We start from the raw sequence: 14,900 nt of genomic DNA on the forward strand, positions 1-14,900 counted from the left end.
TTGAGTGTTTGTCCCCTTGTCTTCCCACATATTTTTTATATGTATTAGAATTGCTTCTGCTGTGTGCACGGGAATTTTTCATGTCAACATGGATTCATATGCATGTTGTATTTGCAAGGAATATGAATTCACCAAGGTAGACCGGGCTGCTACTGGTAGGATTCAATCTAAACTGCACATTTCAAATTCTAGTTTTTTCTTTTTATTTTGAAAGATAAATTTGAGCAACACTGTTTAAGTCAACGTCTGATTATATTGTGACTACAATTACAGTCCCAAATCCCTCATAATTGCCCAACTACAAATCTATAGTGATTTTTCACATCTATTGTTTATTGATTTCAGATCTATATGTATTTATATCATATTTGATTTGATGTATTTTTGACATTAGTGCAAATTTATTGAATAAAATGATCTTATCTGAGATAGACCAGGGAAGACAGGCAGTTGACTCCACACCTAAAAGATAAATAAAAGCACCCAGCTAAAGTTGAAGGTACAATATGTGAGATCTTTAAGAAGTACTAGCTAGTTATACACCACTCTACGGAATTAAAGATTAAGCAACAGAGTATTTGGAAAGATAGAAAGAAACAGTAATGTTAAGCTGAATCTCAACAAGCATGCACACGCACCTGAACTTTGATGCAGATTTTTCCTGAAAAGCCGAAGTACTGTGCTGAACCCAGCAATAGTCCGCAGCAGATTGCAGGCCGAGGTACTCAAGGATTCCGTTCCAAAATCCTTCGCAGAAAACTGCTAAGAAGTTGGGTGAAATGATTGAATCTTGGAGTCAACAATATAAGCCTAGAGAGATTAAGGTTCATCACCAGCAACTTTAATTAAAATAGGGAGTGCCGGTAAGGTGAAAAGGTCCCACACGGAGGCCCTTCTGACTTCCATTCTTATTTCATCTAGCTCTTTAAATTTTTTTCTTTTTTTTCTTTTATTAATGGTTAATCAAAAAGTATCATTATATTTTTCTCGTCACCCGTGTATCTCTTTTACAAGAACTGCAACTTGCTTTACTGATGCTTTGTTTTAAAAAAAATTTCTACAATCACCATTGACTTCAAGTCTTTTTCTATCCTTAGATTTTGTAGTTTCCTTTGACCTATTGCATGTACGATTAATAGTTTTTTATTTTAATATCAAAATTGATTTTACTTTGAAATGGACATCAATTTCATGTTTGATGAATCAAGAGATGAAATTGGTTCAAATTTTCAAAGAAAAAAAACTCAAAATTTCAATTTTATCAATTGTATTATATCATATTTTGCTGTATTCGGATCTATTCTCACCTCTAGTCTTACGTATTTTGGTTTGGTTGGATTTCTATGATCTCTTTTGTTTAGTTAGAATAAACATGATTCTGTTTTTGATGGTTCATCAATGGTTATCACGACCGTCAAACATTTCATGAAGATGACTCTCTTTCTCTGCATGGACTAAATCAAAGATTAGTTTTCTTCCAATTTCTTGTTAGCGAATGATTGATTCTTCATTGCTCAAGTCTATAGATGATGGCCCACCATTGACAACTTGGAAATAAGACAATGGTTGATTCTGTTTTCAAAATAACCTTTTGTTTAGCAAATATGTTTTTATATTTTGAACTGGAGGCAGAACTGGCATCAGGCAGACTGCAAATTTATCTTGAGCAATCCTAGGCTGGAACTTTTCAATGATTCCAAACATTGGTCCCAGCACGGGTATATATATTGCTCTTATATATATATACATGCAGAACATATTTCGGTGTTGTAGATTGTTTGTATTTTTGTTTCGCTAGGTAATTATTTAAGGTGTTATTCCTAATTAAATTTACATTTCTTTTCCAATTTTATTTGACAAATCCATTGTTGTGTGGAAATTTGAAAATTTACCCATACACTGAGCTATTGGGGGGAGGGAATTCAGGTAACAATTAGAGTCTTATTCTTTTAAATAAATTTTAGAATACGATGTTTTTCGTGCACTCAAATGCGGATTTTAGACAAGTTAGAATGTATTGAATCATTGAACTTTATAATCAAGTGACAATTTAATCCATTAATTCTTTTAAATTAGTTTACACGACCTTAGCTAGAAAATCTACTTCCACATATATAGAATTTACATATAAGATTGCACATTGATTTTGCCGACAAATACACTTTTACTAGCACAAACACATACACTTACTTTTGCCCTAGCATTCGTGTCACTTTTCCCTTTTCTTGCTTAGAAGAGAAATATTTTGTAGTCATTCTTTTATCTTAAGCTCCTGAATTAGTTACTTGCACATTACCTTCTTGAATCCACTTTAGTTACACTTAGCCCCTAACCAACGTAATAGGCATTTTGACCGGGTAAAGTTTCTTTGAATACATGTAAAAAACAAAAATGACGTCGACACTTCTGGACATTAGATTTGTGAAATAAAACTACTCACTTATTTCATTTCTAATGTCTTTATATACTCCTCTGAATCTTTTTTGTTTTTTTTTTTTGTTTTTGGTTTGAGTCGATTAGAGTATTGCAAAGATCATTCTATTTTCCTTAATCAAACTACACATCAACAATGTTGGTTTCTAGAACTAAGTACCAATGAAAGGAAAGGAACGTTCCCAAAACCCAATTTGCTTAGTAGAGATATTAGATAGATGATTTGGCATGATGTCAATGGATCGGCTTTTATCCAAATTCAATTCAAATCCAATGTACTTGAGTAGAGTTTGGATTTAATTTCTCAATTCCAAACCCTATCCAAACTCAGACCCTGTAAAAGAGTTATGGGTTTGGGTAAGTCTAATTTTCTATAATCTATATCAAAATCCAAACCCATACAAGACTCTACCCAATCTCATGTAAATATAATTAAATTATATATATATATATATATGTATTAGTAAATTTATAAAATATGCTAATATTCTATGATTATTGAATCAAATATAGTGAGACTTTATGATTGTTGTCTTTTTTCAACCTAATACTGGTTGTCATTGTAATTAATACAAACCTTTTCAGAAAAAGGAGAAAAAATAAAGACAAATAAATGAAAGATTTGATGTAGATACAGTTGAAGTTTCAAAAATAAATAGAAGCAGTTGATAGTAGTTATTTTTTTGAGTTTATAATATTACATTCAACTTCTTGAATATTAATTTTATTATTTGAAAAAAAAAATTGGATGGTGTGTATATATATTTTTTGAAATCTATATACTTTTAATATATTTTTATTTTAGTGCATTTATAAAATACAATAGATACCCATTAGATACCTAGATCTAGGAGAGTATGGGTTTGAACTTATTTTTTCAGACTCATAAGGGTTTGGATTTGGGTGTGAGTCTAATTAAATTTAATGGATCTGGATTTGGATCAAAGGGATCCAACCCAGACCCTACCCATTAATATGTCTATAGGTGACTGTTAAATTCCTAATTCGACTCTTAACTTCTTTTCTTTTCTTTTTTTCATTTTGTAGACTTGAAGTCCCCAATGATTATGAATAAAAATTTAAAAAAAAAAGGAAAAATTAATGGGACACTTTCCGGTCTATGCTCCAAATGTACGCACTCCCCGATCCCCACCCATCCGGCCTATGATTGCTTCCCCATTCGACTTATCTGCCAGTCTGAAATACCCGATAAACTTTTGCTTCGGATCAAAGGCTCACGGCTTCGGATCCTCTGTCCAGTTTAAGTCCCTGTCTAAGTACGATTTCATTTCTTATCAAACAAACTGATAATGAAGCTCTCAAAGTATACTACAAAGCTTTTCTACTTAAGAATCTGTGATTATACGACACCATAAAGAACACTTTCTCCATTGCTCTGTAATTGCTGGTCTAAGAACGCTCTCACCATTGATCAAAAGAAGTGAAGAACTATTATTAGAAGCCATCATCATCAAAGTCTCGACTCACTTATTCTACGTAATAATTGATAGCTAAGAATCAAAAGAATTCAATCCCACAACAAAAGAAAGGCAACCTCTATATACCCTACAATCTCCTACGTACTAGTTTGACTGGTCTTTCAACACTTCTGCTTTAATTACCAAACAAATTTTCAACCAAAAAACAATTGATTAGATGGAGAAACTTTTGTTTACCATTGAAGAAAGAGATTGCAAATTTGCCTCAATGGAAACGATCGATTTGCACTCCTGATCAAATGCACTCCTCATCCATCCTGATCAGAACACTGACAAATACAAATTGCAACAATTGCTGTTCCACTTTGCCGTCTCCTTAGTTTCTGGGTTTGAAGGCTTTGAGGTTTACCAATTTCCACCATAAGAAAGCTATTATATGTACATGAACTGGACTGAGTACAGTCAGCGGTTCAACCGCAAATAGCAACGCGCAGCCCATATCGGGCTGCTAGTAAGTAATAGGACTCAATCTAAACTGCTCCTTTCGAATTTTAGTATTTTGCTTTTATTTTGAAAGACAAATCTGAACAATTACTGATTAAGTCGATGCTACGATTAGATTTGTGAGTACAATTAGAGTCCCGAATCCCTCATAATTGCCTAACCGCTAAAGATAATTAAAAGCACCCAGCAAGAGTTGAGCCACAATATATGAGATCTTTTAAAGTACTAATTATACGGAATCAAAGAATTAAGCAACAGCATTTGGAAAGATGGAAGTAAAAAATGTTAAGCTGAATCTCAAAAAGCATGCACACACACCTGAACTTGAAGCAGATTGCCGGTCTATTGTGCTGAACCAATATTGTGCAGCAGATTGCTCGCCGAGGTACTCGAGGATTCCATTCCAAATTCCTTCGCAGAAAACTGCTAAGTGGCTAAGACTTGGTGAAATGATTGAGTGTCGGAGTCAACGCTGTAAGGCTAGAGATATTAAGGTCCATCATCGGCAATTTTGATTAATAAAGATATCATTAAAATATTTTTCAATCATCTTTTTTAAATTACATACATCACATCAAAAAAATATTATAATATTATTTTTAAAAAATTATCTCAAATAACCTATTATCCAAACACAATATTTTTCATTCTTGTGGTGGACATGTCATCTGCCACAAGTGTTTTGCTTTTCCCCTCAATTGAGGATCAGTTGTATCCAAATCAATCAGTTGCTACTCCCAAAAGGTTTCAATGTAGTTAAAACAATAGATCGTGGAGATTTGTGGCACTTTCTTTGTAGGGGTAAAGTGTATATATCTAAAGTGTAAGAGATCAAATGTGACTATCAACAAATTACAAGGTATGTAGTATAATTAACCCCATTTTTCTTTAATTGGTCTGGTGTTGCTGTCTTTTGCTTTCGGTGGACCGCTTCGTTGTCAATTTTGTCTGCATCACTTTATTTTTGTCGCCACGCATGTATCTCCTTTACAAGAAATGCGACTTGCTTTACTGATGCTTTTTATTTTAACTTTGCCCCATCACCATTGACTGCAAAGTCTTTTCTTGTCTATCCATTACATTTTGTTGTTTTCTCTGACTTACTGCATGTACGATTAATAGCTTTTTATTTTAATATCGAAATTGATTTTACGTTGAAATGGACATCAATTTGATTTTGATGATTCAAGAGATGAAACTGGTTCAAATTTTTAAAAATGACAAAAAAAAAACTCAAAATTTCATTTTTGCCAATTGTATTGTATCGTTTTTTACTATACTCAGGTCCATTCTCACCTCTAGCCTTGCGTACTTTTGTTTGGTTTCTGTGATCTCTTTTGTTTAGCTAGAAAAAACATGATTTTGTTTTTCATGGTTTATCAATAGTTGTCATGGCCTCCAAACATTTCATGAAGATGACTCTCTTTCTCTGCACGGACTAAATCTAAGATTAGTTTTCTTCCAGCTTGTTGTTAGCGAATGATTGAACTAAATAATTTTTCATTGTGTTAAGACTATAGATGATGGATGGCCCACCATTGGCAACTTGGAAATAAGATAATGACTAATTACTGTTTTTGAAAATAACCTTTTGTTTAGCAAATATATTTTTATATTTTGATAGTTTATCAATGGTTGTTAGCCTTTATACATTTCATTAAGGCAGCATCTTTTTCTTTGCAGGAACTAAATTATAATTAATTACTTTTGTTCCAATTAATTATAAGTCAACAATTGAACTAAAGAATTATTTAATACGTCAACTCTAATACACGATGAGAATTATTTATGGGTCATGATGGGCACTTTGTCGTGGGATTATCTGTTTTGATGGCCTGATGGATATTGAGATAGATAAGGTAGTAGCAATTCGTGAGGCAATTGACTTGATTAAAAATCTAAGAATTCTTAATTGTGTCACTTAATGTTATTAACCACTTGCATGACGAGGAAGAGGTGCTATCAGCCAGTGGTCCTATAATTGAGAATATTTTGCTGCCCATGTTAGAAGCAAAAATTGTTGTCGTAAAATGGGTTCCTAGGGATGCCAATAAGGTGGCACATAAATTAGCTTTTCATGCTAAATATTCACACCTTATGAAATTCCTCACCCAACTTTGTTAAGCAATTCATGATGGACAATTTCCAGCAATTTAGTTAATAATTTTTTTTTATCAAAAGTCTAATACATGATGGCCCACCTTTGACAACTTAAAAACAAAATGAGGGTTAACTACTGTTTTCAATTATGTGATTTTGTCAACCATAAGAAAAAATTATTAGGGATATAATAATTATTAGGGAAAATAGTTATTTTATTTTTACAAAATAAAAAATAATTATTTTACTTTTAAAAATAAATAAAATAATAATTTTTATTAACAAATAATAAAATATTAGGGATATATATGTAATTTTATTATTAAAATAAAAAATAAAAATAAAAAATATATATAATCAAATTCGCGAGTCGTTCGTGAGTTAATGAATTTAATATTTTTGAACTCGAATTTGACTTAATTACCTCGAACTCAACTCGAGCTCGATATTGATCGAATTTGACTCGAACTCGTATTTGAGCCGCCCGATCGCGAGCAGCTTGATTTGTTTATACCCCTAGCTGAAATGCAAAATGAAGAACTGTAGTATGATGATCGGCGCTGATCATTGGACTAGACATCATGCCAGACATCACCAGAAGTTGGAATTTGAATAATGCAAAGCAATGACCGGTGTCATGATTGGCGCCGTTCATCATCGGATTATTATCATGCGCTTCTTTTTTCAGCTCTAAGAAACCTATTCCAACTGGGATTCAATGGTAACATGTAGTAGCTATAAATAAGAGATCTTTGGAACAATTTTAGGGTTGGAAAACATAAGCTTAACTTAGTTTAAAACATATTTTCATAGATTTTCTTAAGAGATCAAGATCGAACTCATGCGAATCAAGAAGTGTGCAAAGAGAAGATTGGAATGTGCAATTGAGAAGTTCCTTTCTCTTATTCTTATCTTTATATTAAAACATTGAATTTGTGGTTTTAAATTTTTTTCCATCATGTTTAACTAATTCACTTCTAGGGTTAGGGTCTTTATGAAGGAAATTGATTAATTTTTCTAGTTTAACTTCTTAACTTTGGCTAGGATTTGTCTATCTTGATTTTAATTTTGTGTTTATGCCGAATCAACATGAACATAATTTTTGAGTTGTATTAAGCTCAAAAGTGACATGCAACTGTGCATTAGACAGATGACATGCTTAATCTAATCATGAGTGGAGGTTAAGGTTCGCGTGACACCATTGATAAGTGAATATTTCAAAGGTGTTTTGCATGGTTACATGCAAGTTATTGGTGTGTTTTTAAGGGACCACAGCCAATTTTTAGTCCTTTTTGGTGAAATTTCTTCAAGTATCGCTTATTGAACTAAATGTGTGAAATGAGTGGATTAATACATAAATTTGTGGTGTTTGTAAGTTATTGGTGCATGAAGCACTTGTTTGAATTAAAGAAGATGCAATGTACTTCTTGGAGGATAATGCATAAGTGAGACAAGAAGAGAAATTTGTGCAACAAAGGAAGAAAGTTGAAGCTAGAAACAGGGGAGCTGGATCCGAACTCGGATTGGAGCAGGAGAGCAAGGATCCGAACTCGGATTGGAGCAGGAGAGCAAGGATCTGACCTCGGATATACTTCTGTAATCAGGGGTTGTATTCGAGGCCATGATTCGAGCTCGGATCCCTTTTAGAGAGGCCTCGGATCTTGCATGCAAAATACGTAAAAAAATTGAAGAAATCTTACATCCGAGTTCGAATCAGTTGGATACCCCTTAGATCCTAGGGCTCAGATCTACCTCTCTCTTCTGCAATTTGTAGAACAACTTATGCAAATTTCACACTTGCTTTTTGACTTTTGTGTCACAAGGAATTTTGGTTGAAAAGCTAACAAAGCAACTTGTACATTTGAAGAAAGAATATTGGAGATTCCAATGAAGGGCTTTTTGGGAAGAAAAAGAAAAGGAACTAAGGAGTATATGTAAAACATAAGGAATCAAAGGGAGGAGAAGCTTAGAGATAGAAGTTAAAAAGAAGAAAGTAGGGTTTTCTCTAGTTTTCTCACTAGTTTTAGTGTTTTGTCTATCTTTCTTATTTCCTTAGAGAACCTTGAAGAACACATGATGTAATCAAATAATTGGATGGCTATGAAGTGATGAAATTTGGAGATCTTGTTTCTTCATTTGAATGAGTAATTGCTCATCCCCTTTCTCTTTATTTGCTTTAAAGAATGTTTGGTTCCATAGAAGTTATGAGCTTCATTGTGAAATACACTATGTGTAACTAGATCTTCTTGTTCTAGGGGTAGATGAAGCTATTTATGCTTTGATTATGGTTAGATCTTGATTATTACTATATCTTGTACTTGCTCATGCTTTAACACTTGTAAGTGCTTGATCATCATTTGCAAGTCATCTTAATTGTTGTTAATCTATGAAAATAGTTGACAAGGATGGAAAATGAATGAGTGGGACTTAAAGAGTAGACACACGAAAGTAGTGGTGCACTTAGGTGGACTTGTATGACATTTCTTGTCCTTGATCTAGTTGATACTTGAGATTTCACCATGAAAGTAAGGAAACTTAGGTATTAGCTAACTTCGGTTCATCGGCAAAAATGAGTTCTGATTGCCTTAGTGAAATGCATCCCTAGCAAAACAAGAAAAGTAGTATTAATTGATTGTTTCTTCTATGTTTGACCATGATTAGTGGATTCTATTCCCTAGAACACTTGTGTTATTTGAGTTACTCCAATTTAGATTGTTAACTTTTGAATTGTTTTATCATTATTGTTGTTTAATTATGATTAATTGTTGTGTAGTCTAGCTAATAGAGAGTGTGATTAAGCCTTAGTAATTCAAAAGTGGTTCTCTCGACTCCCTTTCCTTGTACTACAATTCACAACCCGTGCACTTTGGGTTAATGAGAAGATTAGGTTTAAAATTCGAGCACAGGTATACACCTCGTCAAGTTTTGGCGTTGTTGTCAGGGAACCATGGCAATATTAGAGCAAAAACAATCTTTATTACTCTAGACATTGTAGTAATTTGTGAATATCCTTTAATTATTGATAGAGTAGATTTTATTTTATCTAGTTTGTTTAGTTTGTGGTTAATTTCTCTTTAATTGTGATTACAGCAGTGCATGCACCGAGTTCTATGTGGAATGGTCTGATAGGATCTCGAAATCCAAAGAACTCTACGGAGACGAAGAGGGCAAACACTGCAAGACATCAGGGAGACACAAGATGAAGGTGAAACTTTCGTAGAACTTCCTCCAATTAATACAATGGCAGATAGAAGGGAATAGACGACCTTTAACGGACTTTGCATTGCCCGGAAGGAATAAACTACAAACTAGCATTGACCCATGGTAAATGCTAATAATTTGAAAATTAAACCTGATCTAATTCAAATGGTGCAATAATCTCAATATGGAGGTAATGCTACTAAAAATCCTAATTCCCATTTGTCTACCTTTTTGGAAATATGTGACACAATTAAACTTAATGGAGTTAGCGATGATGCAATTAGGCTTAGATTATTTCCTTTTTCTTTGAGGGACAAGGCTAAGATTTGGTTACAATCACACGCTCTTAATACTTTTATAACTTGAGCCAATTTGTCCAAGGCATTTTTAGATAAATTTTTTCCACCAGGCGAGACTGTTAAACTCTGTACGGATATAATTAAGTTTTCTCAATAGGACAGAGAATCTCTATATGAATTTTGGGAGCGTTTTCAGGAGCTTTTACGTAAATGTCCACATCATGGTTTGCTAGATTGGATCATGGTTCAAACATTTTACAATAGACTCACTTATGCGATCAAGACTCATGTGGATACAGCGGCCGGAGGTGCATTGATGGGAAAGAGTATAGAGGAGGCTCAAAGTTTGATTGAAAAGATGGCTGCCAATAACTATCAATGGGCCAATGAACGAGGTAACACAAGAAGACAGCAGGTATACTCGAACTTGATAGTCTAAATGTGTTAAATGCCAAGATGGATAGTGTGGTTAAGATTCTTAATAGACAGGTTGGTTCTAGTTCTAGTCAAGGAATAAATGTTGCCTGTTGTACTATTTATGGAAGAGACCACGATGACTCTATTTATGCAAGTGTTGAGCAGGTACAATACCTCAACAATTATAGCCGGCAACCCGAAAACAATCCATACTCCAACACTTACAATCTGGGGTGGCGAAACCATCCTAACTTTGGATGGAAAGACTAAGGGAACCAACCGCGGCTAACAAATCCATTGAACTTTCAACCGAAACAACCACTTGTGGAGTCTAAACCGGTTTGGGAGTTGGCAATTGAGAAGCTAGCAAATGTATCAATTGATAAATTTGAAAAGTTAACTAGTACCACTACTCAATTGTTTGAAAGAATTGAGGGAAGAATTGACCAAATTACCAATATGTACAGGAACGTTGAGGTCCAATTAGGTCAAATAGCCAATGCTATAAATAATAGAAACCAAGGGGAGCTGTCTAGCAAAATTGAGGTGAAGCCAAGAGAACATATATAAGGCTATAACCATCTACAATGGTAAACAATTAAGTGTGCAGCTTGTAGTTGAGAGAATGAAAGAAAAAGGGAATGAGAGGAAAGAAGATGAACAAGAGAGTGAGATAGTAGAAGAGAATGAGCAAGGCAAAGAAAAAGATAAAGTAGATGTGAGCGAACCATCAACTTCTGTGATGACCCTAATTCCTCCACCGGTTCCATTTTCATATAAATTGAAGCAATCAAGAGTTAATAAAGAATTTGAAAATTTTGTTAATATTTTTAAACAATTACATATTAACATTCCATATGTTGATGCTACTTTGTAGACTCCCTCTTATACAAAATTTCTCAAGGAAATTGGAGGATTGCGAGACTATTGCATTAACGAAAAAGTGTAGTGTCATCATTCAAAACAAATTGCCACCCAAGTTGTAGGAGGGCAGAGGGGGTGGCGGGCCTAGGGGGATGGCGGGCAGAGGAGAGAGGAAAGGAATGGGAAAAGTTTGGGGGTGGCGGGGGAGAGGGGAGGAAAGGGGTGGCGGGGGAGGGAGAGGAGAAAAAAAAAAAAAAAAGAAGAGAAGTGGTGCTGGCGGAGGTGCTGGAGGTGGGAGGCAGAGGTAACGGGGAAGGGGAAGGAAGAAGAAGAAGAAGAAGAGAGAAAAGAAAAGAAAAAGGAAAGAAAGAAAAAGAAAGAGAAAGAGAAAAAGAAAGAAAAAAAAAGGAAAAAAATGTTTTTCACCTTACAAAAACTTCTATAAAATTTTTCACATTACAAAAACTTCTACAAAAAAGTTTTTCACCTTATAAAAACTTCTACAAAATTTTTCAAAAACTTCTACAATGCACTATAGTAAATTTTAGACAAATACCCAAAAAACTTAGACCCAATATACGACAAAAAAATCCCCACAACTACGACAAAAAAACACACGTCAGAGCTAGGTCCATGTTCAGACCACAAGAAGTCGAAGTAAAGTCAGTTAAAAACATAATGAACTCAATAAATTGCATTCTACTTAGCTGCAACCTCGTTAGACAAACTTTATGAGCACTAGAAACGTCAAAAAGTACATCTTATCAGTTGTCACACTGGCATCAATTCTACAAAATCACTTATGACCAGTGGGACATCATGCACCAAAATATCTGCAACTTTTGTACAAGACCAGATGGGGCACCATTCAACGTAAAATTAATAGAAAAGGAGAATTTTTCGTGTGCATCACGTCTTGTAGCATCACATATGTTATCAACAAATGCCAGGGGCTTTACAGCTGCTAATAACCTTGTACCTTAACTCTATGCTCATTTTTTTGGTTAATTTGCTTAAAAGCCAAAATATGCAAGGGAAAAAGAAATCACACAAAGTGGGGAAAACCTTTTTCTTTTTTTTTTATTCAAGAATTAGCCAGTTGCATGAAATTTGATGAGTCACTTGGGACAAAAATTGAATTCCTTTCCCAGAAAAAGAGAACGAAAAATTATTCATTTTAGGAGGAAAAGCATAAGTAGCAGCAGGTATGTGGGGTTTTGCGTTTGGAAGAGATGTTGGAGAGTGAGTGGTGGAGAGTGAGTGGTGGAGGAGGAAACCCAACATAATGGAATGGACTTGGAAGACAAGAGATGCTATCATCTATGTTTTCAGACTCGGACCGGGTATTGACTCGGCTGAGCTCAGGGGTCAGGGGTTAATGGGTTCGACCGGGTTCAACCAGGGTCAAATTAAATGACATCATAAATATGTCATAAATATTTATTAATAATATTTAATCAAAATAAGATATAAAATTTATCTTTAAATTGGTGGTTTACAACTTCATAAGTTTAGATTTGTCATAACTTCAATGTTATTAATAAAAATTATTTTGAAATTAAAATATTATGTAAAATATCTAAAAGCATGCTAATATCAATAAAGGTGTATACATATGTGTTTGATGTTTCAAAGCTGTTTAACAAGAAAGTGCAAAGAAATTAGAACAATCAAATAGTAATTCATATAATTTAATGCATATTTACAAGTTCAAAGTTAAATTTGTGGAGAATATTTATAGACTATGAAACATTTCTAGGTATGTTAATAGTTTTTCAATATCCAAGGGGTTAGAATACAATATTGAAAAAGCTTTTTGAACCCTACAGTAATATTCCCCCAATTCCTTCCTCCTTTACCTCTAACCGCCGACAAAGGCTTTTCTAAACTAATGCAACCTTTTCTTGTTCCTGTTCTCCGTTCATTCCACTCTTCCTTTTTCTTTTTTTTTAAAAAAAAAAAATCCAAAGAAGGATAGAACATAGAAGGCCGCATAAGCTCTCAAGTCTCAAGCCCATCGGTGGCAAAAGCTCTTAGGCAGCCACTCCGAATGTTTTGAGAAACATTTCCCCTGTGTTTTGAGATGGACGAATTCGAAGAGGTTGAGCAATCTTTAAGTTTTTCCAGCGAATTTTTGACAATGCTTTTGATTTTTTAGTTCTCTTGATATGGATTCAGTGCAAGAGTAAGCTTTACAATAGACATTGAAGTCTTGTCTATTCTGGGTTCTAACTACAACTTCAAGAACAAAGTGGACAAGCTAGTCTTGTCCATTCTTTCTGCTTTTCATTTTTTTTTGAGTTTTTATTTCCATTCTTATTTCTTATTTCTTTTCAGGATTTCCATTCTTATATCCTTAGGTATTTATTTTCAAAACTAACAAATAATCAAACTTTTATCTTTTTTCTTCAATCTGCTCTTTTCTTCATCTCTCTTTTTTTTTTTTGGTATTTTCCCCATATCTAAGATTAAATCTTATTTAGAAAACGATATCAAGCACTGATTGTGGTGGCTAAATTGAAGGAGCTGAGGAGGTGAAAATGGGTTTTAGAGAGGTGAGAGATCAGGAGGAATTTAGATAGGCAAAGAAAAAAAAAAGGCAACAAAAACGGCAAATAAAAAAACCGGGTTCTCATCGGTTTTACCGGTTTCCGGTCAAACCCGGTTTTGACCCGGGCTTGACCGAGTTTCTGTCATCCGAGTTTTTAGGGCAGCTCGGACCGGACACTTGACCGGTTCCCGGTTGAACCGGTCGGACCGGCCGGTCCGGTCCGAGTTGAAAAACACTGGCTATCATCTCCATTTTCTTACGCTTTGCTTCATTAAAGTACCTCAAAAAGATCCACGTTGAATCTTGTTTATTTTTAGAAAAACGCGTAGATTCAATTTCAAGGGAGAAGACTAAAAAAGGATTATAAAAAAGAGGAATAAGTCAAAAAAGATGGAGGCTAAGACACAGGTATAGACTATAGAGGAATACATGAGTACGGGGAATTAAAGGAGGCCAAAGAAAAACCGAAAAATGATTAGGGGATCGTGAGATGAAAGCAAGACTGTGGAGAGAGAAGTATGGAATTGCCTTTCAAGGGATTTGATTGTAATTTAGCCAAATTATAGGGTAGATTTCATAATTTGGCCAAATTTCAGGGGAGGCAATATAATTAACCCTTTTGATCGGCAAGCAGGAAGCACACATAATTTTGGATTAACTCCACTTTGCACTAAACTTGTATCACTTTTTCATTTTGCATTTTAAACTTCAATTTTGAACACTTTGTACCCTAAATTTTTTATTTTGGAGATTTTGCACCTTAAATTCTCAAGTTTGTCCCATTTAAATGTACTGTTTTGTTTATACCGTGATCCCTTAACCTTTATTAACCATTTTTAGCACATTGTCATTAATTTATATAGTCTTAATTACTAATATTATTAGCAAAATTAACGAGATAAAAGATTGTGTAAATTAATAACAATGTACTATTTTATTTTTACTATGATACCTTGGCGCCTTTTGATCTCTTTTGGCACATTGCCATTGATTTATTAGGTCTGTTAATTTTCCTAAAGTTGTTATTGATGAATTTAAATAGTACAAACTTGAAAATTTAGCATGCAAAATGTTCAAAATTAAAATTTAGAA

At 34.0% G+C, this 14,900-nt stretch overlaps 1 long non-coding RNA gene and 1 other non-coding gene across 2 annotated transcripts; both read right to left on the reverse strand.

The window, feature by feature from the left end:
* Positions 1–450: 450 nt before the first annotated feature.
* On the reverse strand, positions 451–4,875 carry LOC113754247. The gene is made up of 2 exons (XR_003465160.1): positions 4,695–4,875; positions 451–759 (listed from the first exon to the last, which is right to left on the reverse strand). It is a non-coding gene; the product is annotated as an uncharacterized LOC113754247 (long non-coding RNA).
* A 5,222-nt stretch (positions 4,876–10,097) lies between these two features.
* LOC113764338 lies at positions 10,098–10,204 on the reverse strand. Its single transcript, XR_003467608.1, has one exon. It is a non-coding gene; the product is annotated as a small nucleolar RNA R71 (small nucleolar RNA).
* Between the last annotated feature and the right edge of the window lie 4,696 nt (positions 10,205–14,900).

The sequence above is a fragment of the Coffea eugenioides genome, chromosome 2 (assembly GCF_003713205.1).
Source record: "Coffea eugenioides isolate CCC68of chromosome 2, Ceug_1.0, whole genome shotgun sequence".
Taxonomy (NCBI): Eukaryota; Viridiplantae; Streptophyta; class Magnoliopsida; order Gentianales; family Rubiaceae; genus Coffea; species Coffea eugenioides.